This window comes from Rhinolophus sinicus, chromosome 14 (assembly GCF_057876585.1).
Source record: "Rhinolophus sinicus isolate RSI-liver-muscle chromosome 14, RSI-T2T, whole genome shotgun sequence".
NCBI lineage: Eukaryota > Metazoa > Chordata > Mammalia > Chiroptera > Rhinolophidae > Rhinolophus > Rhinolophus sinicus.
In genome coordinates, this window is record NC_142514.1 from 183,823,883 (window position 1) to 183,849,159 (window position 25,277).

General features: G+C 44.8%; 1 protein-coding gene across 18 annotated transcripts in view; it reads right to left on the reverse strand.

The window, feature by feature from the left end:
* Positions 1-25,277, reverse strand: part of PC (pyruvate carboxylase) — a 92,587-nt gene that overhangs the window by 64,667 nt on the left and 2,643 nt on the right. For 12 of the 18 annotated variants that reach the window (XM_019737667.3, XM_074336747.2, XM_074336746.2 and 9 more), the window contains one exon: positions 23,333-23,370. The gene's annotated coding sequence lies outside the window, so the exon portion shown is untranslated. Of the gene's footprint in view, positions 1-14,599; positions 14,677-15,653; positions 15,695-21,268; positions 21,317-23,332; positions 23,371-25,277 lie in introns of all 18 variants that reach the window. The other 6 variants (XM_088789718.1, XM_088789717.1, XM_074336748.2 and 3 more) reach the window with 3 other exon arrangements.

Genomic DNA, 25,277 nt, shown 5'->3' on the forward strand with positions numbered 1-25,277 from the left:
ATCTGCAGTCTACACTGCTCTCCACAATTCTACTTCTCACAGTCCCTTTTGGGGGGTGTGGGTGGGTAGACGGGATGGGTGGGAAGACAAGAGGCAAAAGAATAAAGAGATAAGAGAATGAACTATCAGCTTCCCCACCCTTACGCCACGCTAAGGGTGTGTGACCTCCACACGCTGGCCTCAAAGCAGAGCCACCTGGAGGGGAGGACAGCCCACTCAGGTCCCTCCCAGAAGATCTCTTCTATCCGGAAGCGCCTTTCCTCCAGCCGCTCAGAGAGGAGCTAGGCCAAGCCCCACAAGCCTCCAGTGTCCACACAAATCTGAGGGTTTCAGTAGTACTCCTGGAAGAGACGCAGACAATCCCAGCACCATGGGCCCAACTGGACTGTCTCAAGCCATTGGGTGAGTCTCAAAAGGTAAAACAAATGCAGAAAACGGTCTTATTTCAAATTCTCCCTTCACTCCCACCATTAAAGAGCGTCTTTGCAGAACTTGGGGTGTGGCTCCCTGTGTGCTGATGACAGAGATTCTACCGAGACCTTCAGGAGCTTAAACTGGGAAGCATGAGAAGCCCTGGAGTGGGAGGGGGCAGGTAGTGACAACAGTCGCATGGGCTCCAGGCCAGAGGCCATGAGTGGGCCAATCCTGAGGACTGAGCGAGGAGTGGCAAACAGATAACAAAAGGGGGTGGGGAGGAGGGGAGAGCTAACGGCCACCAAGAATGAGGCCTGGCACTGAGGGGCCTGCTCCAGGCTCCCCCTTTGAATGAGGTCAATCTTGGCCCCAACTCTTTGGAGAAGAGCTACTGTATTACTCAAGAGGACGAGCTGAGTTTATAAAACGGGCATCAGGTCAAAGGCACATGAATGGCCCAAACTTCTGCAAGTCATGCCAGTTAGATAATATCAGACAACAGCTTGAGCATGTAGGTTTCCACGATGCCGGGCACAAAATGTTTGTTGAATGAATATATGAATGAATGGATTCAGAATGAGGCCGGTTTGATCTGAAATACTCAGATTAGCAGAGTCAGAAGGAGCATGTATGTAATGAGGGGCGAGTGAGCTTGTTTTGCCGCGGACCCAGAGTACACACGCCTCTAGCGTGGGCCTGGGGGCAGAGGGAAGGAGGAGGGGCAAGCAAGGAGGATGTGTGTTCTCAGACTCCACACGCCAACAAGATAAACCCAACGTGGCTCAGAAGACCCCCTGCAGAAAGGTGCCAGGCTATTTGTCAGCAGGGCCATCAGCCCGATCTCAGAACATGGGGCTGGGACAAATGTCAGGGGAACGAAGAAATGGCGTGGACCTAAAACCAGGTGCATACCGTGGCAGTCACCGGAAGGCCTGTCCCCTGGCAACTTGCTTGCAGCTTCAGAACGGGCAAAGGGCCAACTCTAAACAATGGTTTCCTGTCAACCCCAAGACTCTCAGAGCCACTCCCCCATCTTCGCGGCCCCGCCTCCAAGCACCTCACTTCTTTGGCTTCCTTCTTCTACCAAACTCCACCCTCCTCAGGAATGGTGCGGGGCCTGGACTCGTATTTCATTTATTCAATGCTGAGAAATACACACATGTGACCGAGGAATTGGGGCCGAGGATAAGACGCCTTACTGGGTCCGGGGCTCGACTGCCCCCGACTGCATCCTGGTAAGACACCCCCCTTTCACCAGGACAACCAGGAGTGCATGCGGCAACAACCGGGCTTAAAACACCTCAACTCCGAGAAACTCTACATGTCTTCAAACCCTTCGGCAGGATTATCTTTATCTTCCCCATGGCCTTAAAGCAGCAGCATTCTAGAGAGGAAATAAAAGCAAAAAGAGAACAGAGGCCATGGGTAATTTTGTAAAACCCACAAGACACAAGATTTTCTGAGCAAAGAACATTACTCCAAGGACCCAGGAATCATGTCAGATGCTACTGGGGAAAGAATACAAGGACACTAAGGCTTTGGGAAGGACATTGGCACAGAAATGACAAGGACCACAGAAATGACAAGGTTTGCCTGGAGCGATTCAGAGACACATGCGCGTGAGTCGGCTGTTTTGTTCTGTCGGCAGTGGCACTGCCAGGGCACTGCATCGGGCTGGGGTCAGGGCAGACACGCGTCTGGACCAGAGCTCTACCACCCGTAGCTGGATGACTTCAGGCAAGGAGTTCACCCGCGGGAGCCTCAGTTTCCTCAGGGTAACACCTTTTACTTCCAGAAGCGACCACAGTAGCACAGAACAAACAGAGCTGCCATTACCATTCTACTGTTGCAGTCGTTTATACAAATTCAGTTCTCAATGAGGAAAAAGCAGCCAGCAGATGCAAACCACCCAAGACTTCTGCTCTCATGTTCCCCAGCCTTTGCCACTCTCGCTGAGAAGTTTAGACCGACACGGCTCTACACAGAGAAGCTGCCCACCCGCTACATTATTCACCAAGGGGTTCCTTCCCTAACCCGCAGCTCAGTTAAACGGGAAAAGGAGACCCACCAGCTTCCTAATTACAATTCCCCTGGGCTTGTGAATGAGGTTGGGGTCCCTTTGTCTGCAGAAAGCCCACCCGGTATCTACAATTCCAGAATAGACTTTCTGAAGAAGTAAAGGGATTTCAGACAGCGTTAATTTAAATCAGAGGGGAGAGGATGGGAAATAAGCTTTGAAACTTGAAATCTCAATAAACAGAATAATGACAAGATGGACAAAGAGGTCGCTGTAGATAGATGTACTTTCATTCAACAAATAACAGCCGCATCCTGAGATTCACACAGTGAGCCACTGGCCGCTCCATCACTGAGAAGGCCTGTTAGTTTCACTCCAGGTCCTGGGCTCTACCCTGACTCTGATGAACTGTCTTGCCCAAGTTTGCTGTTAGCTAAAAAGGGGGTTTCGGCGAAGATGCGGAGAGCATGAGAGCATCCTCATTCCTGGAAAATAGCTCCCAAGGAAAAAAGCAAGCTCAGTAACATTATAAATAGTCTGTCACTGTAACATTAAAATAGTCTGTCACTGCTACCACATCTCACCTCGAGGTTGCTGAGCCCTGCGCACAGAGGGAAAGGGGACCGGCAAGAAGGGAGGCTGTGCACAGCTCTGCCGCACACAAGGGAAAGGGAGAAAGGAGTCTTAGAAGTCCACTGCTGCCTTTCCACAAAAGAGCTGCCACAGATGAGCGTTTCAAATGAGTCACAGAAGCACACAGCTCTGGGATTCAGAAAAATCACACGACAGAGAAGGTAGGAGAGAATAAAGTTAAGAATTAAGGGCGTGGATTTGGCAGAACAAATGGCAAACACTATTCTTCTCATTTGCAAATAAGAGACACGATCTTCGGACAAGAGGACATGGCTTCCCAGGCCTCTCAGAGAAGGTATCGAAGAAGCTATTTGGAAGGAGATGATGAAAGCCAAGCAAACTCAAGACGCAGAGAAGTTAATGAAAAGAAGGACAGGGCAGACAGATTAAAAATAATAACACAAACAGAAGCCGCTCCTTTGCAGATATGGGATTGTTCAGAGGCCTCTAAAGGCCAAAGGTCACAGTCCAGGCAAGACCCCTACCGTAATCTCTTCAAATCAGCAGATATTATCTTTGTGACCAGAACACATAAGCTAGCTATCTTCCATCTGGAAGAAATACACACACGGCTTACAAGTGGAAAATGTAGAGCTCTTATTGAATGGCACGTAATTTAAGGGATGCTGTCTTTTTTGAAACAATCTGAAACAACAGGTATTTATAGTTAAGTTGCAACTGTCCACACTAATGAAATGGGAATGGCAAGAATAGGTAACTCAATAAATATTGGTAGAGTACTCCTTAAGTGCCCGGTGTAACATAGGGAGTATAATTTTTAAAAACTGTATCAAATCATGGTAAATTGATACAATCACAGCTACATGACCAATTAGAATTGTTTGGCACATGGGCCTAATAACACACATACTCTGGTCACAAATAGGTACAAAATGTATAGGTGACAAATGGGAGAAGTAAGTCTAATGTGCTATGAGCAAGCTTTTGGTTTGATACTTCAAATTTTCTTTTTTCAGTTTTTTTCACCATTTTAACTTTTTCTCTTTTTAGGGAGGGTGCAGCTCACAGTGGCCCACGTGGGGATCGAACCAGCAACCTTGGTGTTATTAGCACCACGCTCTAACCAACTGAGCTAACTGGCCACCCTATTTTAATGCACATTTTAAAGCACACAATTCAATGGTTTTTAGTATATTTAAAATGTTGTGCAAATATCATCACTATCTAACTGCAGAACATTTTTCAAATACCCCAAAAAGAAACTCAGTACCATTAACAGTCAACCCCATTTCCTCCTCCCAGCAGCCCCTGGCAACCACCAATCTACCTTCTGTCTCTATGAATTTGCCTATTCTGGACATTTCCTATAAAGTTCATATAATAAAGAAAATACAATAAAGCCTTTTGTGACTGACTTCTTTCAAGCTTCATCCATATTGTAGCGTGTGTCAGTGCTTCATTCCTTTTTACGGCTGCGTAAAATTCCATTGTATGGATGGAACACAGTTTGCTTCTCCATCCATTGGTTGATAAACCTTTGGGTTGTTTCCACTTCAGGGCTGTGATGAACGATGCTGCTATGAACATTCATACCTATGTGATGTTTTAAATATACAACTTTTAACCATTCAGTCTGGCCTCCCTCGTTATGCTTTAATTATTCAGGGACTTGAACCCAACCGTCTGACACCAGAGCTCAACTCCCAGTCACACCAGCGCACTCTTCTTTTTCATTCTCTGCTGTGGATGGTGCACAGCAGCCCTGCAATGTGCTAGACGGCAGGTGGAAGCAGCAGAAATTGAAAGGTCATTGTTAACAATTTACATACACGAACCACTGGCTGCAAGGACAGAAAACCACCTGGTTGTTTGCACTCCTTCCTGTCGCCACAATGCAATGGGAGGAGATTACAGAAAATCTGGGCAACTCCACAGGCTGACCTTTGGAACCTTCAGTGAAACAGGGCTGCTGTTCTCCACGCTGTGCATCCACACCGCTGTGAGGCTAAATGAGACAAGGGGGATGGCAGGTGGGCAAGCACTTAGCCCTCGACACGTAACAAGCTGTTAGTAAAGGTTCATTTGTTCAGGCAATAAAGAATATACACAAAAGGAAATGAGAAAGTAATTTAAACATTCCATTACAAAAAATCAGCTAAACACAAAAGAAAACAATGATGCAGTAAATGAGGGACACAAAAACTAAAAGGCAGACAGAAAACAAAAAGAACAATAACAGTTCTTCCTTATTAGTAATCACCTTAAATGCAAACAGATTCAACTTTCCAATCAGAAGACAGAGATTTGTAGAATGGATAAAAACACACAATCCAACTAAATAAGACTCACTTGAGATCCAAAGACACAAACAGGTAGAAAATGACAGGCTGGGAAGAGCTATCCCATGCAAACAGTATCCAAAGGAGAGCAGGAGTGGCCATACCAGTACTAATATCAGACAAAATAGACTTCAAATCAAAAGTTACAAGAAACAAAGAATGACATTATATATTAATGAAAGGTTCAATACAAGAAGAAAATATAACAATTGTAAGTATTTATATACCTAATGACAGCCCATCAGAATACATGAAGCAGGCGGCTTGAGCCTTGCCTTTGCTTGGGGCCTGCTCCACACTCTTTGGAGTGCACTTTCTCTCCTAATAACGGCCCTTGAGCCACGGCTTTCTGCTCGGAGCCCACTTCTGTTTCTTTAAGTGTACTTTTTCTTCTAATAAACTGCTTTTTCACCACTTTACCTTGGTATCTCATGCAATTCTTTGCTCGAGACGCCAAGAACCTGGACACCACGCCGAGGAGGGCCCACTCCCCGGTAACATACTTTGACGAGCCAGCCAGGAGACCAACATGGGAAATACGCCATCACCTTCAATCCTGTCGGACTCACCACTCAGCTGCATCCTTAACCACTGGGACAAATTTGATCCCGATAATTTAAAGAAAAAGTGCCTTCTCTTTTTTTGTAATGTGGCTTGGCCTCAATTAAAAAAAAATAAATAAATAAATAAATATATATATATATATATATATATATATATATACATATACACACATATATATATATACAGATAGATGGATAGATAGATAGATAGATAGATAGATAGATGTACACACACACATGAAACAAAAACTGACAAAATTGAAGGGAGAGATAGTTGTACAATAATAGTCAGGAGACTTCGATACCCCACTCACAACAATGGATAGAACAATCAGAGAGAAGAAAAGGAAGCAAATAGAGGACATACACACACAACACCATAAACCAACCAGGTCTTACAGAAGTACACAGAACTCTTCACCTAACAACAGAATACACATTCTTCTCAAGTGCAAATAGGATATTTTCCAGAATAGACCATGTTAGGCCACAAATTAATTCTCAACAGACTTAGAAAGATATACATCATACAAAGTATTTTCTCTATGGGTCCGGCCCGGTGGCTCAGGCAGTTGGAGCTCTGTGCTCCTAACGCCAAAGGCTGCCAGTTCAATTCCCACATGGGCCAGTGCCAGATGTCTCAGTTGGTTAGAGCGCGGGCTCTCAACCACAGGGTTGCTGGTTCGACTCTCAACTCCCACAAGGGATGGTGGGCAGTGACCCCTGCAACTAAGATTGAACACGGCACCTTGAGCTGAGCTGCCGCTGAGCTCCCGATGGTTCAGTTGGTTGGAGTGTGTCCTCTCAACCACAACGTTGCCGGTTCGACTCCCGCAAGGGATGGTGGGCTGTGCCTCTTCAACTAACAATGGCAACTGGACCTGGAGCTGAGCTGCGCCCTCCACAACTAAGATTGAAAGGACAACAACTTGACTTGGAAAAAGTCCTGGAAGTATACACTGTTTCCCAATAAAGTCCTGTTCCCCTTCCCCAGTAATAAAAAAAAAAATCTTTAAATAAAAGTATCTTCTCTGACAACAATATAAAGTTAGAAATTAGTAACAAAAGGAAAACCAGAAAAGTCATAAATTTGTGGACATTAACACATTTTTAAATAACCAATTGATCAAAGAAGAAATCACAAGGGAAATAAGAAAATACTTAAGAGATGAATGAAAATAAAAACACAACATTCCAAACTTATAGGGCATAGTGAAAGCAGTGCTAAAGGAAAATTTATAACTTTAAATGCTTACATTAAGAAAAAAAAAAAAGAACGATCTCAAATCAATAACCTAACATTACAACTTAAGGAACTAGTAAACGCAGAACAAACTAAACCCAAAGCCAGAAGAAAAAAAAAAGAAGAATAAAAACTAACAGCAGAGATAAATAGAAAAAATAGAGAAAAATCAATGAAACCAAAAGTTTGACTTGGAAAAGATCAACAAAATTGACAAACCTACAGCTAGATGGACTAAAAGAAAAAGATTCAAATAACTAAAATCAGAATTGAAAGTGGGGACACTACTACCGATTCTACAGAAATAAAAAGGATTATAAGAGATAACTGTGCACTATTACACACCAATAAATCGGATGACCTAGATGAAATGGACAAATTCCTAAAAACACAAAACTTACCAAGACTAAATCATGAAGAAATAGAAAATCTGAACAGACCTATAACTACTGAAGAAAGTGAATCAGTGATAAAAAATCTCCGCCCCCCAAAAATAAAAAAGCCCTGGACCTGATGGCTTCACAGGTGAATTCTGTCAAACATTTAAAGAAGACCTAGTACCAATCCTTCTCAAATTTTTCCCAAAAATTGAAGAAGAGGAAAGCCTTCCTAACTCCTTCTATGAGGCCAAGCACTACCCTTGATACCAAAGCCAAAAACACTACAAGACTACAGATCAATATCCCTTACGAACATTGACCCAAAAATCCTTAAAAAAAAAAAAAAAAAAAAATTACCATCAAACAGAATTTGGTAGCATTTAAAACGATTATACACCATGACCTGTTGGGATTTATTCCTAGAATGCAAGGATAGTTCAACATATGAAAACAGATCAATGTAATACACCCCATCAACAAAATGAAGGGAAAAAATACCACAAGCGCACCTCAATTGATGCAGAATAAGCATTAACAAAATTCAACACATTTTCACGATAAAAACACTCAACAAAATAGTATTATTAATAGAAGGAAACTATCTCCACATAATAAAGGCTATATAGGAAAAACCCACAGTAAACATCATACTCACTGGTGAAAGACTGAAAGCTTTGCCTCTAAGATCAGAAACAAGGCAAGTATGCCTGCTTTCACCACTTCTGTTCACATAGTACTGGAAAATCTAGCCACAGCAATTAAGTAAGAAAAAGAAATCAAAAGCATCCAAACTGGAAAGGAAGAAGTAAAATTACCTGTTTGCAGATAATATGACCTTATATGTAGAAAACCTGAAAGGTTCCACAAAAAGCTGTTAGAACTAATAAACGAATTCAGCAAAGTAGCAGGATGAAAAGTCAACCCACAACAATCAGTTGCATTTCTTTACCCCACCTTCTCCTGCCTCCTGCCCCCCACTCCAGTTCAAGCTATTGTTTCTCAGTCTAGTTGTGTAGGACACAGCACCCTGGCCCATGCTGGTGTTATGAGCCTTGCGCTCCACCGGGTGAGGCAGTGGGTCACCAGTCGTCGGTCGGCCACTCACAGCAACTCACGGCAGCTCTCACCGGCTGCCGGGCGCTCATGCTGGCCACTGGCCGCTCATGGCAGCACACGGTAGTCAATGGCAGCACTTAGCAGCTCACGGCAGCTCACGCCAACCTCCGGTTGCTCACGGCAGCCCAGCTCCAGGGAGAGCTGTTGTTCACAATCTTAGCTGTAGAGGGCGCAGCTCACTGGCCCATGTGGGAATCGAACCCAAGACCTTGGCGTTAGGAGCACGGGGCTCCAACCAACCTGAGCCACCTGGCCGGTGCAATTGCATTTCTATACATGAACAATGAACAATATGAAAAGAAAATTACAAAAACAATTCCATTTGTAATACCATCAAAAAGAATAAAATACTTGGGAATTAACCAAGGAGGGGAAAGACTACAAAACACTGCTGAAAGAAATTAAGACATAGATAAATGGAAACACATCCCATGTTCATGGATTAGAATGTCAATACTATTCAAAGCAATCTTACAGATGTAATGCAATCCCCATCAACATCCTAATGACTTCTTTTTGGCAGAAATAGAAACACCTACCTTAAAATTTATATGCAACTTCAAGGGACCTCAATAGCCAAGGCAATCTTGACAAAGAACAAAACTGGAGAAGTCACACCTCCTGATTTCAAAACCTACCAAAAAACTACAGTCATCCAAACAGGGTGGTACTGGCATCAAGAGAGACATATAGACCAATACAACAGGGAGCCCAGAGGAAAACTCACCACGGTCAAATGATTTGTGACAAGGATGCCAAGACCATTCAGTGGGGAACAGACAATCTTCTCAACAAATACTGCTGAGAAAAATGGATGTCGACATGCAAAAGAATGAAGTTGGACCCTTACCTAACACCATATATAAAAATTAACTCAAAATGGATCAAGTACCTAAACGTAAGGCTTAAAACAATAAAACTCTTAGAAGAAAACACAGGACAAAAGCTTCACAACATTGGCCTTGGAAATGATTTCTTGGATATGACACCAAAAGTACAGGCAACAACAACAAAAAATAGACAAATTGGACTTCATGAAAATCAAAAAATTTTGTGCAATAAAAGACATTATCTAGGGGCGGCCAGTTAGCTCAGTTGGTTAGAGCACGGTGCTCCTAACAACAAGGTTGCCGGTTCGATCCCCACATGGGCCACTGTGAGCTGCACCCTCCGCAACTAGATTGAAACAACTACTTGACTTGGAGCTGATGGGTCCTGGAAAAACATACTTAAATAAAAGTTAAAAAGAAAAAAAAGACAGTATTCACAGAGTAAAATGGCAACCCACAGAATGGGAGAAACTATTTGCAAATCATATCTGATAAGGGATTGACATCCAGAAGACATAGAGAACTCCTAAAACCCAAACAACAAACTAATTCTGAAATGGGCAAAGGACTTGAATACACATTTCTTCAAATAAGGTACATGAATAGCCAATAAGCAGATGAAAAGAAAGTATAATGGTGGTTGTCAGGGACTAGGGGGAGGGCAGAATGGAAGTTACTGTTGAATGAGGACCGAGTTTCAGTTTTACAAGATGAAAGATTTACGGGAATGGATGGTGGCGATGGTTGGACAACAATGTGAATGTATTTAATACACTTAAAAATTGTAAATTTGCAAATTTGATGTTATGTGTATTTTACCACAATGAGAAAAAAGGAAAATTAAATTAAAATAAGGAGCTCTTTTTGGTATCCACACTACAGAAGGGCAATATTAAAAGGTTTTTTTTAAAAAAACCACAAAAACAAACAAGAATCAGGCCAGCCTGAAATTAACACCTACCAAGATCAATTTGGCAGTGGCAGAATAACAATGGGGTATTCACAGAGCCTCCACAGGAATGCGAAAAATGTAGGAAGTATGAGCAATTTTAGAGATCAAAAGGGCAAAATATTTGGAAAAAGAGCTATGTGAAAGTATGAATCTGCAACCGAAGATAAGATAAAGGGGAAAGGGGACCAGAGTCTGAAATAGAATATCTTTTAAATCCCCTAAGACACGTATTAATAATCACCTGTGTGCTACTCCTGATCTCAAAAGCAAACCTATCCATTTAGTGAATGCCCGAGTGGACCTAGCCCCTGGGAAGACCTACTTGGTACAGATGAGCCAAGCACAGGTCTTTAAAACCAGAAGAGGCAGACCCCAGGGATTCTATCTTCCATTACAAATTTACCAAGTGACCTTCTTCTGTATTTCCCCGAAAATAAGACCTAACCGGAAAATAAGCCCTAGCATGATTTTTCAGGATGCTGGTAATATAAGTCCTACCCCCAAAATAAGCCCCAGTTAAGATCAACAGCCAGACAGATGCATTTAGTACATCCACTGCAACACACGATGGACGTACTAAATTATAAAATAATATTAATATATAATTAAATGTACATAAATAATATTGACATTAATACTTAAAATAAATAATATAAATTATAAAAAAGTATTTGTAAATACCCAAGCGGGCCTTTGGACAAGAGGTAAACGCCTACGTAAACAGATGAACTCGAGACTTATTGCCAAATGACCAATCGGAGCACAGACACAACGCACGAATAACGTGTGCACTTGATAACGAACAGACGTGGTTGTGTCTAATATGAATTTTCATAAATCAATACGTTGTGTGTTGTAACAGACGTACTTAATGCACTCGTGTGAAATAAAGGAACATTTTCTGAATTTTGGTGCCTGCAATTTTTTGTCACTTTTGTGTGGACCATCATCCTTAACTGTCATTTTTGTGCCACTCCTGTCTCCTAAGTCTTCAGTTAACATTTGACTTAATGGTCAATTTTAAGGGACTAATATTTGGAGCCCTAGACAAGATGAGTGCAAAAAGAAAGAGCTATTCCGTCGACTACAAGAAAGCAATCGTGGAGGATTCCTGGGGCAAGAATCTTACGTCTTTCTGCAAAGAGAAGTTGGATCTCCGAATGGTTCAAAAGTGTAGAGCAGAGTACAATAACCTCAGTCAACAAGTGGACGAGGGAAATGCTAAAAAGTGCAAGTGTGGATCAGGTCGGCAGCCATTATTTCCTGAGCTGGAAGACATCATCTGTGAATGGATTGCTGACAGGAGAGCAAAGGTTTTGGTTGTGTGCAGGGCTGATATTCAAGCATTTGCCCTTGCAATGGCACCACAGTTAGAAATATCCCCAGAAGAATTCAAAGCGTCACAACACTGGCTGGATGGCTTCCTTCAGTGATAAGAACTGTCTCTAAGATCGACAACACGTTCAAGCTGGAAGATACTGAAGTTATTACATGTGCACTTGCATTCAAGTCCTTTGTTGATGGCATTGACTTTTCTAAATACCAACTCTCCAACATGATTGCTATGGATGAAACTGCAGTGTTTATGGGCCAAGGATCTCAAATGACAATTGATCAGAGGGGTGCCTCGTCAATCTACATTCTCTCCACTGAAAAGTGCACGTGTTACCTGTAGTTTGGCAATTCGTCTGGATGGAAAGAAAGCCCCACCTCTAATCATCACTAAGGGCAAGAAAGATAAGGTTGAACGTGTTTCAGGCATTTATGTTCTTGAAACCGAAAAAGCCCGGTGCACACAAGCAGTTTTAAGGAAGTGGGTCAATTTAATGCTGCCACTTGTTTTGCGAGGTGGCCAAAAAGGTCTGCTAGTCTGGGATTCAGCCAGCACTCACTGCGCTAAAGACATGAAGAACTTCCTTGCAGAGAGAATAGATCAAATAATGATTCCTGCAGGAATGACTGCTTATCTCCAGACTCTTGATATTGCAATAAACAAGCCATTCAAGGGCCATTAGCACATGTAAATCAATGACTGCATTGAAAATAGAATGGAGAGAAATCAGTGTGGAAACTTTGTGAAGCCTCGCCTGCAAGAGGTCGTGACTTGGGTGAAGAATTCCTGGGATAAGATCACTGACAGCTGTGTTGCCAATGCACTACGAGCAGCTACATGGACAAGAAGTGCTCATTAAGGAGAGCTCTATTGCTGGACAGGAGAGATTGGGGCCAATGGTTCTACAGGAAATGGAGTCGCAAGAAATTCAAGCCAGAATTCGGGGTTTGGAGAGTTATGACGATGTTCCAGAAGATGATGACATGACTGTATTTGAATAAATGTAGATTTTTGTACACGAATAAATGGAGATTGCTGTACATGAAAAAATAAGACATCCCCTGAAAATAAGCCCAAATGCACCTTTTGGAGCAAAAATTAATATAAGACCCAGTCTGACTTTCAGGGAAATACGGTATGCTAGGCTCGCTGATCTGTGACAAAAATCTCAAAGGGGCAGTGGCTGAAGTGTCCTTCTGGGGCCATACATCTGCTAGGAATGGCTGTATTTGTCCTCCACCCCAGAAATGCCCTTCATCAGCCCCCCCCCCCCCGGGGGGACATGCCGGAGAAGACAGCCAGGAGGGAAAAGGAAACTGACTCAGAGTGGTAGAAACAAGAGAGGCCAGACTCAGACCGTTTCTTAGAATGCATGCCAGCCCCTATGTCATGCCGGGACTCAGCTTCCGCTCCCCGCACAAGAACGCAAGACGTGGTGAGGCCAAAAAGGAACACCCACGGAGCCATAGATAGGGGAGTCATACCACTATATTCTCGACGGCGGCTGGTCGAGACACAAAAGCAAACATCCGCCAGTACCCCAACAAGGGGTTTTCCTGCACCCCAGTCTCACTGGCGACCGGGTGAGACACAGGAAGTAGGATCCACACAATCCGCAATCCACAGTCCGCTTCTCTGCCAACCAACCAACACACTTGCTAACTGCAATCCATGCCTGCTAGCCCAGCCATGGCAGTTATATCAGTGGCTAATGGCTAACTGGTTACTAGCCATTAGTAAATGGCTAACTAGCTGATGGCCAACTCGTCACAGCTGATGGCCATCTACTACCCAAGCCAGCACCGTTCCACGTGAGGCCGAGAGCCTGGAAACTGCTCTCTGGGACTCTGTCCCCACAGCCTAACTTGTAACTTCAGTCTCAACGTACTTCCCCTTGTCAGGATGTACCCCACCTGTCTATGCTGACCAAATGCCATTCCAAAGTCCTAACTCATGAACCATGAAAACCAAGTAGTTGGGAGAAAAACAGAAACCAGTTTAAATTCATATTCTGAATATGCTAGGAGAATCCCTCCAAAAGGCCTCCCTCACCATGCACTTAAAAATGTAACAACAAAAAACCCTCTCAAATCTAATATCTACAAATACATGGTTTTGCTCAGTGTTAAGCAGAAAAACATTCACAGCCGAAAGCTTTTCTGAAAGAAAGGGTTTATTGAGCCACATGCTAGCCAGGAAAGGACCACGTGCTGTCTGACCCAGGAGCAGCTGGGGTAGGTGGGAAAGACAACACGTCTGCAGTCCTGGGGTTGACAGGGCTCTTTTATATATTATGTTTTGGGGAAGAAAGATGTAAGTTGTTTTGAAAGAATTTATACTGGCTGCAAGGAGGGTGGGGAGGTAAAGCGAGGCAAGTTCTAGGACAGGTGCCCAGTCCGTGAGGAAGAAATATTTACTACTTTTGACTGGTTGTGGGCAACACGTGACAAAGTTCATGCCTAAGCAGGTTGGGCAGTGGCGTCCGGTGGTCTGCTATTTCTTTCCAGATGGCCACCTGGAAGCTCTGACAGACATTCAGGAACGTGAGCCGTCTTTTGTTAGACGGCCCACAGCTATAATATTAACTGGTTAATTCCTCTCCTCTCTTTCTCTCCCTCTCAACCCCACTGGAGTTTAAGGACAGCTCAGAATTTTTTTCTTGTCATCAGAGTAAACCCCCATGCAGGCAGGCAGTTTCAGCGTCCACCCATCTTGTGCTGGAAGTAAAGGGAAAGACAAGCAGCCAGAAGGTGTTTCCCTCGTGAGTAGCCCTTCCAGCCTGGCCTAAGCACGCAGCAGGAGACCCTGGCTGGCTCACCGTGCAGACGACACACTCTTCTCTCCCAGAAACTGTCAGCGGCTCCTGCCCCAAAGATCAGGAGAAACGAGAACGCCCTGAGAGGCAACAGGTGGGGAGAATCAGTTTGGACTCTGCTGGACCTCTCCTCCGGATAACGTTTCTCCGGGTAAGTTCTCAGGACTAACTGCTCTGGTCGCAAACAAACTCAATTTTCTCAGGAAATTCAGAGGTGGGCTCAGTAGCCAGTCTGTAAGGTGGCACCCTATCCCAATTCCCTATTTCCAGGCCTCTCCTCTTTTCCCACGCCCGGCCTCAGTCGTGGGTCAGCTACCTTCAGCTAAATGAATGGGGCTGCTGTTCCAGCTCTGTATTTCAGGATGGAGGCAGCGCTGCAAATGAGAGCTCCCTAAGTCCTCTAATTTCCGCTTCGCCCCATGACAACTTTTCTTCCATAACAGGTTGTCTCTGCTTCTTCCTTCCCATGGCCACCGCTCCCCAGTCCATGCGTGTAGCAGTGATGGATGTCTGAGCTGCAACAGCTGCCTCCCGGAGCTAGGCCCCCACTCTGACCTCCTCACTCCCATTCCAGGGCGGCCGGCCCATTCCTCCAGAAGAGGTTTTCAAAAGCCCATTTGCCTGTGGGTGGTCACCGGCTCAAGCATCTCAGAGACTTCTCGTTGTCTCAAATCCCAACTCACAGCCGGACTCTCATAGAATCAATCCCACCAGCCCTCGCAGTCACTACTCCCCAACAGCATCCATTGTTTCTATGGGGTTTTCTAAGCCCCAGGGTCCTGCGGGCTCAGCAGTGAACAAAGCAGATGCAAATCTCCACCTTTGTGGAGCTTCCGTCCCCTTCCTCCATCAGTGAGGCTGGGGCATCACCCCGTACCCAATGCCCGGCTTTTCTCATGCCCATGAGTTGCTCCAGTGCCACTGCCTGGGCGTCGTCCCCTCTTTACCAACCCAAATATGACACTTCATTCAAGGGCCAGCTCTCCAAGAAGTCCCTCCCAAGTAGCCACCCTCCTGACAGACCCAGTCTTCTCAGCTTGCAGGCCCTTGGACTCACGTGTTCTACTCGCCACGAGTCCCCCTGGAACGGTTCTCCACCTGTACCAGTAACGTAGCCAGCATTAGGACGTGCCCACTGGGTGTGGATCTACATAAGTTATTCCATTTAATCCCCCCAACAGCCCAGCGAGGAAGGTCTTATTGCCCATATTTTATAGATGAGGAAATCACGGCCTAAAGGGGCTGAGGAACTTGCCAGAAGAGACAGGGCGGGTAAAGGGCTAAGGCTGAACTCCATGCCTGACCCCTGACTCCAGAGCCCTGCTTTTAGCCACTTCCCTGGTCATTTTCTGCGTTCATTTTCACATTTAGCATTTTACCTGACACTCAGTAAATGGCAGTTATGACTGTTCCTTATTAACTAGTCACTACTTGAGCATGTATTTTGCCCCAGTACACGCACTCTTTCTCTCTCCAACCACAGGATAAGCATCCAAAGGCAAGAGCCACGTGGTGAAACCTCGTGTAGCCTTACAGCATCCAGTAAAGAGCTGTGCCTGCCACTGGTGCTCAGTAAATGCTTGAGAAGAGAACAATTTCTTGGAATACTGCACAGTAATAACTTTTGCCCTTCTTACACCATTCAGTCAGTTGAGAAAACTCAGAATTAGATCATGGGGAATTTATTCTACCAAATGGTGAAATTGCCTTTCAAGACAATCACAGGTAAAAAGGAATGGAAAGATGGCCAGGGAAACAAAAACACAAAAGGGCTGCTTTTGCAACCAGCTGGAATGGAATAGTCGAAAGCCGGAAAGGTTGAGGAAAATCTTCAGGGCTTGCTGAAATGGCCTTGGGCAACCTGGCAGGGGGAGGACCACAAGCCCAAGCGACAATAAATGGCTCTAGTGAGAGAGGCTGCAAAATACCCATCAAGAGATTTACTTAAGTAGGAAAGACAGTTTCAGGTTGGGCTTTTCAGCCCTCTGCATAGTGACACCGCCACATCACATTCTAATATCCTGTGGAACAGGAAGCACCCGAGGCCAGAAAACAGGATGGTTGTGTGCAAAGACTGGCTCTGCCTCTTACTGCTGGAGCCGGGTGAGTCACCAAACCCATTAGAACCTCTGGTCTGGCATCCATCAACACCGAAACCATGAGCTTGGCCTGTGCCAATAAGAACTGTCCCACGAAGTGGTAAAACTATAAAGTACTATACACACATGGACGAAAAAGGGGTTCTTTAACAAAACCGATGGAAAGTAAACTCACAGGGTGATTTGGTCATAAATTCCCAATTGGGCAGGTCATGGTGGGTAGTCACGCTCCAGGTCTGTAACTTCTTTAGTAAAAGGTTTATCGTTGCCTTAAGCCAGCCCTGTCCATCTTCTCATGCATCTAGGTTAACACACCTTTGAAATGCAGGATAATTCTCTTTTCCAGACCCCTTGGAGGCATAACCACCCTCAAGGGAGCACATCATCTTGTAAACTATCCTGTAATCCAATCCCCATCTTGCTTTCTCCCACTTTCATGTAATCTTCCTTCCTTAATTCCAAATGCATAAAAGAAGCTGCAAACTGTCATTTTAGGAAGCATTTTTCTCAGTCTGTTGAGATCTCACTTCCAAGTGTATCCTCTGTTTGTGTCAAATAAATAGACCCTCATAAAATTTTTCTATAGGTTTGGACGTTCTTACGTCAACATACCCGTAGGAATATTACCAATAGAACATCAGCAGTTGGCTCCGTGGTTAGAGATTAGACGTCAATATTTGTTGAAACCTTGATAGCTAATGGGCAAGGGAGAGGCTGCCATTATCAGGTTATGGCAGTTGCCCTATTTTTCTTGAGGTAAAGGTTGAATTCACCTTTGGGAGCAAAATGTTTTTCCCCCTTGTATTGTAACTTCATTCTGCTATTGCCAAACATTCAGTAAAATTTTGTGAAATGTCTGGTAATATTTTTAAAAGCTGTATTTCCAGAAGTTATGAGACAGGTCTGTTTGCATGTTTAAGGCAAAATGGTATGAGGGAGAACTAGGTGACAAGCAGAAGAGTATGGATACACAGCTGGCCAAAGAAATAAGCAACCCAGGTCGAGTTTATTCATCTAACAAATACTTTTTTGAGCCCATACTATGTTCCAGCCTTGGTAGAACACATAACAAGTGTTTCTTAGCTATTTCTAGAAATACTTGGGGAGAGGAACTTGGTAAAGCCACACACTTCCTACAGGTCAAGTGTGAAAGAAGTTTGAGTAATTGTTATTTGGGGACAAAAGTGACATGTTAACTCTGAAGCTGGAAGAAATCAGAGGCATCTAAGGACTCAAAGGTCAAACACAGTTGAAGGTTTCCTATGGCATCTGTGATGTTCATCCCCCAGCCTTCTGGCCTCCATAGTTCCCAAGGAGAAATGAGCTCTCAATCTTATCAAAGATCCCTTGTACGTATGAGTTGCTTATTTCTTGCGGCTTCAAGATTTTGTTTGATTAGGATATGCCCAGGTGTGGATCGCTTTATCTTACTTGGAGTTCACTGAGCTACTTGGGTACATAAATTACTGTTTTTTCATCAATCCTGGGACATTTTTGGCCATTATTTCTTCAAATATTTGTTCTGCTCCTTTCTGTCCTCTCCTTCTACCATGTTTTCCCCAAAATAAGACCTAGCCAGATAATCAGCTCTAATGTGTCTTTTGGAGCAAAAATTAATATAAAACCTGGTCTAATATTATATTACAGGAGACTGGGTCTTATATTAATGTTTGCTCCAAAAGACACATTAGAGTTGATTATCTGACTAGGTCTTATTTTCGGGAAACACGGTAGGACTGTCATTGTGTGTGACACAGGTGTCTGAGGCTCTTTTCCTTTGTTCTGTTTTCTTTGTTTCTCACACTGGATAGTCACAATTGACATATCAAGTTTGCTGATTCTTCCCTCTGCCTGTTCAACTCTGATTTTGAGCCCCTCTAGTGACTTTTTCATTTCAGTTATTGTACTTTTCAACTCCAGAATTTATTTTTGATTTACTTATTGATTATCTCTATTTGATGAGGCACCGTTCTCATACTTTCCTTTAGTTCTTTAGACATATTTTTAAATAGCTGATTTAAAGATCATACCAGCATGGGCCAGGGAGCTGTGTCTTACACAACTAGACTGAGAGACAGCGGCTTGAATTGGAGGATGGGGGGAGGAGGAAGAAAGGGGGGGAAAATAAATAAATACATTCCACCTATTTTGTGGCCATAATGCATAAGAAATAAGGCCTTAAATAGATGAATTGAATCCAGTCTCCTGGTATAGCAATCTGGGTGGAGAAGTGCCTCATTAGGCAATGTGATGCTTCAGTCTGGGGCACCTGAGCTGTGTGACCATCCCATTGGGGGCAAAATGGCAGTGAGTCAGGCTTGGGCTAGCAGCTGGATTCAAAGGCCACGATCTAGTGTCATCCTGGCCAGGAAGCTCTTGAATTATAAAGAAATGTTATCCAGTTGAGAAAATCTCCAAAAGTTGCTTAGGAAGGTAATGTACTGTAATTTGAGAGCATGTCATTATTTCTTTATTAGGTAAGCTTCTTTAATTCCAGGAAGATATAGCATTAAGAATAAACATGCCTAAGAAAATAAAAATTATAGCATTTATAATTTCATGTTAAGAAAACTATGTGTACCGGTATCTGTTACTTTATGTACTTTAATATTCAAGGCAATTTGATCTGTTCAGATAATAAGTCAGTCTCAAGATTCCAATTAAAATATGTAAGTAAGTGGTTTAGACTTGTGATTTTAAGTAGGAATTTTAAAATCAGTATTGGCAGATGAAAAATAAACATGTAAAAAGCGCAACATCAACACCAGGGAAATTAAAAGACTGACTGTCCCCAGGGTTGGAGAAGATATACGGAGGGGCTGGAACCCTCATACAATGCTAATGCTGGTGGAAACGCAAAATGGTACAGCCGCTCTGGAAGACGGTTGGGCAGTTTAAGTTAAACACACACCTACCATATGATTCAGCCACTGCACTCCTACACACTGCCCAAGAGACAAGGAATATATGTCCATATAAAGACTCGTACACAAACATCCATAGCAGCTTTATTTACAATCGCCAAAAACTGGAAACTGAAATGACCAACAACAGGTGAATGAATGGATAAACAAATTATGGGATATACACAGAATGGAATGCTGCTCAGCAATAAAAAGGAGGGACTATTGAGACATGCAACAAATCTGAAACTAGATGCTGAGTGAAAGCAGCATGACAAAAAAGGATACACACTCTAATCCCATATGTGTAAAATTCCAGAAAATGCAAACTAATCTAAAGTAACAGAAAGCAGTTCAGTGGTTACTTGGGGATGGGGGAAGCAGACAGGGGTGGGGGGGATTACAAAGGGGCACAGGGACACTTTTGGAGGTGATGGATGTGTTCTATCTTAATTGTGGTAATGGTTTCACAAGTGTATCCACGTCAAAAATTATACATTGTTTAAATATGTGCAATTTATTATGTCAAAAATACCTCAATAGAGTTGTTTTAAATAATAAAACATAGGGGGCCGGCCCGGTGGCTCAAGCGGTTAGAGCTCCGTGCTCCTAACTCCGAAGGCTGCCGGTTCGATTCCCACATGGGCCAGTGGGCTCTCAACCACAAGGTTGCCAGTTCAATTCCTCGAGTCCCGCAAGGGATGGTGGGCAGCGCCCCCTGCAACTAAGATTGAACACGGCACCTTGAGCTGAGCTGCCTCCCGGATGGCTCAGTTGTTGGTTGGAGCGCGGGCTCTCAACCACAGGTTGCCAGTTCAATTCCTCGAGTCCCGCAAGGGATGGTGGGCAGCGCCCCCTGCAACTAAAATTGAACATGGCACCTTGAGCTGAGCTGCCGCTGAGCTCCCGAATGGCTCAGTTGGTTGGAGCCTGTCCTCTCAACCACAAGGTTGCCGGTTCGACTCCCGCAAGGGATGGTGGGCTGTGCCCCCTGCAACTAGCAACGGCAACTGGACCTGGAGCTGAGCTGCGCCCTCCACAACTAAGACTCAAAGAACAACAACTTGAAGCTGTGAACAGAACCCTCCACAACTAAGACTGAAAGGACAACAATTTGACCATTGCTCCCCAATAAAGTCCTGTTCCCCTTCCCCCAATAAAATCTTTAAAAAAAAAAAAAAAAATAATAATAATAATAAAACATAAAGCAGTATAAGAATGTTTAAGAAAATTTAAGAGAGCTTAATTTATTAGATTTACAGGAATTATTTATTAGGACTATTTGTTAATCAGGCAATTGGAAGTATTAAAGTAATTAAAGGAAGTTGAATGCAATTTGTAAATTCAATTTAAATTTTTCAAATGAGTTAAGTTTGCAAATGAGATCAAACATTATTAATCAAAAGTCTCCTTCAAAGTGATTATTAAAGTTTTCTAGAATTATAAATAGAACAGAAAGATTTATAGGCTACACTTAAAAGCTAAACTTGAAAGACTAGCCGTTAAAGAACTAGATTTTTGAATCAGTAACTTTAACAAGTTGAAAATCAATTTTTTTCCAAAGTAACTTCTGAATAATCTTTGCATCACACAAAAACCCAGGGTTGGGATAGTGTGTGGCATCAAAAATCTGGCCCAGACATGCCACTCACCCGTCACCTGAAACTCACCAAGTCACTCTAAACCTCAGTTTCCTCATCATACAAGAGGAATGTTTTCTAGAATAAATAATACATGTGTTATTTATGATTGAATATCACCAAATTTCACATTGATAAACAGCACATTCGTTAGTACAAGCACTTGGAGAAGCATACAGTGATGGGCAAATATAAGAGGTTGGCAGCATGACATCACTCCACAGTAACTGCAGCCTTTCCCAGACCTTGGGCTGATCAGTGAGACACATAGGAAAGGTGACATACGTATCCTCAGAGACTAAGCATGACTCAGCATTCAGATCGCGGAATTTTCCCAGACGCCTCAGCCGGGGATGGATATCATCAAGAAAGGAGCTGTCACACGCGAAGATTAGCCCCATTCTACACGCAGCTGGTGGAAATGTACTTTTAGAGCAGCCTCGGATACCCCAGTCCCTCCCCCCTCCTCTGGCCTACAGGGAAATCAGGATAAGGAGGTAAGGGACAGCAGCAATGCAAGGATGCTGGGATGACCTGGGTGATGCATTCCGGTATGATACTTACAAAAAAAAAAAAAAAAAGCCCACATGCACCTCCCTCCAGGATCACCAAGGACACAGCAAAGGAGGGCAGCGACCTTAGGCGGAGTCTCAGTTATGGTGAGGAAGCAAAGCTCAGGGGCTCAGAGGGCTGATGAGCCAAACAGCTGGAACAGATTAGAGAGAAGGCAGCCCTTCTTGGCGACTCATTTTCATGGATTTGGGGCAAGACATGCTATAAAAGATGACGCTCTTAACAAGGGGGTGGGGGAGGGGATCAGAAGCTTGAATTCTGCTAATCAGCCTTCTCTGGGCCCCAATTTCTCAGCTGCATAAGATAGCTGGTTTGGGGGCCTTCACTCAACTCCCCACCATGCCTCACAGGGATGCAAGTAAGAGCAGAAACATTCAACTCCATCAACCAAGAACAGGAGGACAAGAGTAAGGAGAGAGCAAGGCCGTGGGCACCTGGTGGAGGGCGGAGTCCGTCCAAAGTCTGGAGCCATTTCCACCCATAGCCTCCTGCCTGACTCTGCCAGCTCTGCTAAGCAGACTCAATCGTAGAGTGGAGCCTGGGCACTGCTGGCCCGAGACACAGGACGAGGGAGGATTGTGGGAAAATCTCAGGAAGGAGAACTCCTGGGTCATGGAGGGTCACCTGAGGAAAATCCCTACACAATGGGTGGAGAGCTACAGAGGAATCCACGCTCTGAGTACTGAACATGAGCTCTGGGGAAAACTGTCCCGGAGCCACAAAGTGCCCAGGGCCCCTGGCTGTGAAATGGAGGTGGCAGCTGGCCTGCCTTTGGATGAAGGAAAGAGCGTTATCAGTGTCTGAAACGCAGGGGGAATAGGAGACAGAGGAGCGTGCCTGGCTAGGATGGTCACGGGGAGCAGCTGCGGGAGACAAGCCTGGACCATCAGGTGGACCCGGCCAGAGGGCCGTGGAATTTGGGCTGAAGGCTCCCAGCTCAGCGCCATCCGGGGAAACCTGACAAACAGTAGGTTACACAGGGCAGTGCTGCCTGCGCACTCTGTGGGAGGAAGAAGGGACAATTCCTCCTTCACCCCTTTGTCACTGTGACTCCCAAAGACTGAGCGTCACTGTCTGGAAACACAGGTCAAGTGTTTCTCCAGCCAGCGGACAGAGCCCCAGGCTTCTCCGAGTCCCTCCCGGCCTGCACCTGCTCTCCACACCGACGCCAGGGTCTTCTGAGAGGCTTCCCGGCCCTAGAGATGTTTCCTCTGCTCCTAGGAGCCTGCCACCCTCCCCATGACCAGTGTTCCGAGCCACACCCTTCCAGAAGTAGGGCTTCCTGCTGAGACTGGCCACCAGTCAATCAGGGCAAGCAGAGAGCCAGATGTGACTTCCCCTGAGAAAACTAACGGAGACCTGGAACAGACAGGGCCTGCCAGTATTTCCCAAACATCAAAGCTGGGCCTTTCTGATTGACTGAGCTTGATGACTGACATGCCAGGACGGCTAACACCTCCAGTGGCTCCTGAACAAGACCCACGTGCATCCCACCGACCTGGATTCAGGCGCAGGACTTACCCTGGGCGTCTTGTCAGTTCTCAGAAGGCAGGCGCTATCTGAAGAAAAAGAAAAACCAGCGTTATCCTCATTTCTCCAGGCACTCCCCAGAAAGCCTAGATTTAGAACCCAGAGAACAACTGTTACTTTGCTTCTATCTCAGGGAAGCGGGGGGGTTGGGGGGCGGCACCCCAGGTTGTCCACTGCCTGGGCTCCCCCACTGCTGCTCTGCCACGCCAAAACCTGTAAAGTGGGAATAATATCAACACCCATCTCGTAGGGTTCCCGATGAGTTAACACACACTGGCACCATGCCTGGTACAGAGGGCACAGACGTTAGCCAATGTGCTTAGTAAGAAGCATTCTAAGTAAAATCCTTTTCTGGCACCCACGACACAAGAACATGAAGTTCTAGAAACTTTCATTGTTGTATCTGAAGCTCTTTCTCTTCCTGCCCACTGCCACCCAGCCCCAGGCCCACTTCCTCTGCAGGGCTGTCTCCAATCCTTCAGGAGCTCCCTCCCCTCCAGACTCTCCAAGTCTGGTTCCTATCTCACTACGCACTTGACACTAATTAAGAACCGTCCTACGTGACCCGAGAGCTGTGTCTATTTCCCCAACTATTTCCTCAGATCCTTTCCTGCAGAGATCTCTCACACACACACGAGTATACCCCGTGTTGAAACCCATGGGAGCCCACATTTGGTGGTTCATGACCACTTTTGGGAGTTTACCGACTGCTTTGTTTCGGAAAGGCCACACCTGTCACTCAGCTCTAGCCACTGGTCAATAAAGAACAAAACAGAGACACAGGCCAGCCAGCCATCAAGGAACTGAATCCATATTCTGAGGACACCAGATGCCTTGGTAGATTCTGTCAAGGCTGAAAATGAATGTTTGGGGCATTCAATTCAATCAAATATTTACTGGGCGTATACCTTGCACAAGGCACCACGCCAGAAAGCATGGGCTCTGCTCCCAAAGTGTCAAAAAGCAAGTTGTTGTGGGCTGAGAGGTTAAAAACAGGATAATACATGAAAGGGGCCCACCCAGGGACTCAGCCTGACAGCCTGAGGCAGACCCCAGGTGGACTGTTCCCCAGCTGTCTGGGGGAGTTATTTCCTCACCTGTCAGCAAGGAGTTAACAGTCCCTTTGTTGTAGGGCTGTTTTGACAATCAGATAATACCTGTAAGGAGCTACCACAACACAGTAAGAGCTCAAGAAAGGTTGACTTTTATTACGCATAACAATACATCATTCCTTATCATATTAGTAAAAGAGAGAAGCCACATCCAACTGAATAGATTTGGCAAGGCTTAATGTAGGCAAGCCTGAAGAATTTTGACAGGACAAGAAGTCAAGTCCTGCAGAGAACAAGGTCACCAGGGACATTGAGAGCAGAGGGACACTGAAAACCAAGTTTGGGACAACAATGAATAGTCTCCAATGAGGACTGAGGTAGAAGAGGGTGCCCGTAGGGTCAAATGGAAGAAAAAGCCCAATAGGTGGGATCACGCATTCTCATTCAACAGTTAAGAGGAAATGGTTTATTCTTTGCATCATTTCCCCATCTCCCACTGTAAGACCCTACTCCTTTGGCAGTTTGGCAAAGTACCCACAGCTGGGACTAGAGGCAGCTGAGACAAAGAGGTGAAGGGACAGTCGGCCAGGCCCAGGGGGTTTCAGAGTGAGCAGGCAAAATGCCCCACTTCTGTGAAGGTCGTCTCCAGACGACAAACTAGCCCCCAAAGAGCACGCTTTTTGGCCATGGGAAGCAGGAGCCGTTCAGAAGAGGTAAGATGCTACTGGGAGGCAGCCAAAGAGAAGGCCACACTAGTCCTCAAGGGAAATGTTCACCTGAGTGAGGCATCCAGCTCATGCGAGGAGCAGTAGAGAGAGGTCTGTGCCTGCCCAGGCCGTCCTCCCAGACTCACTGACATAGGACAAAATCATTCCTGCAGTCCC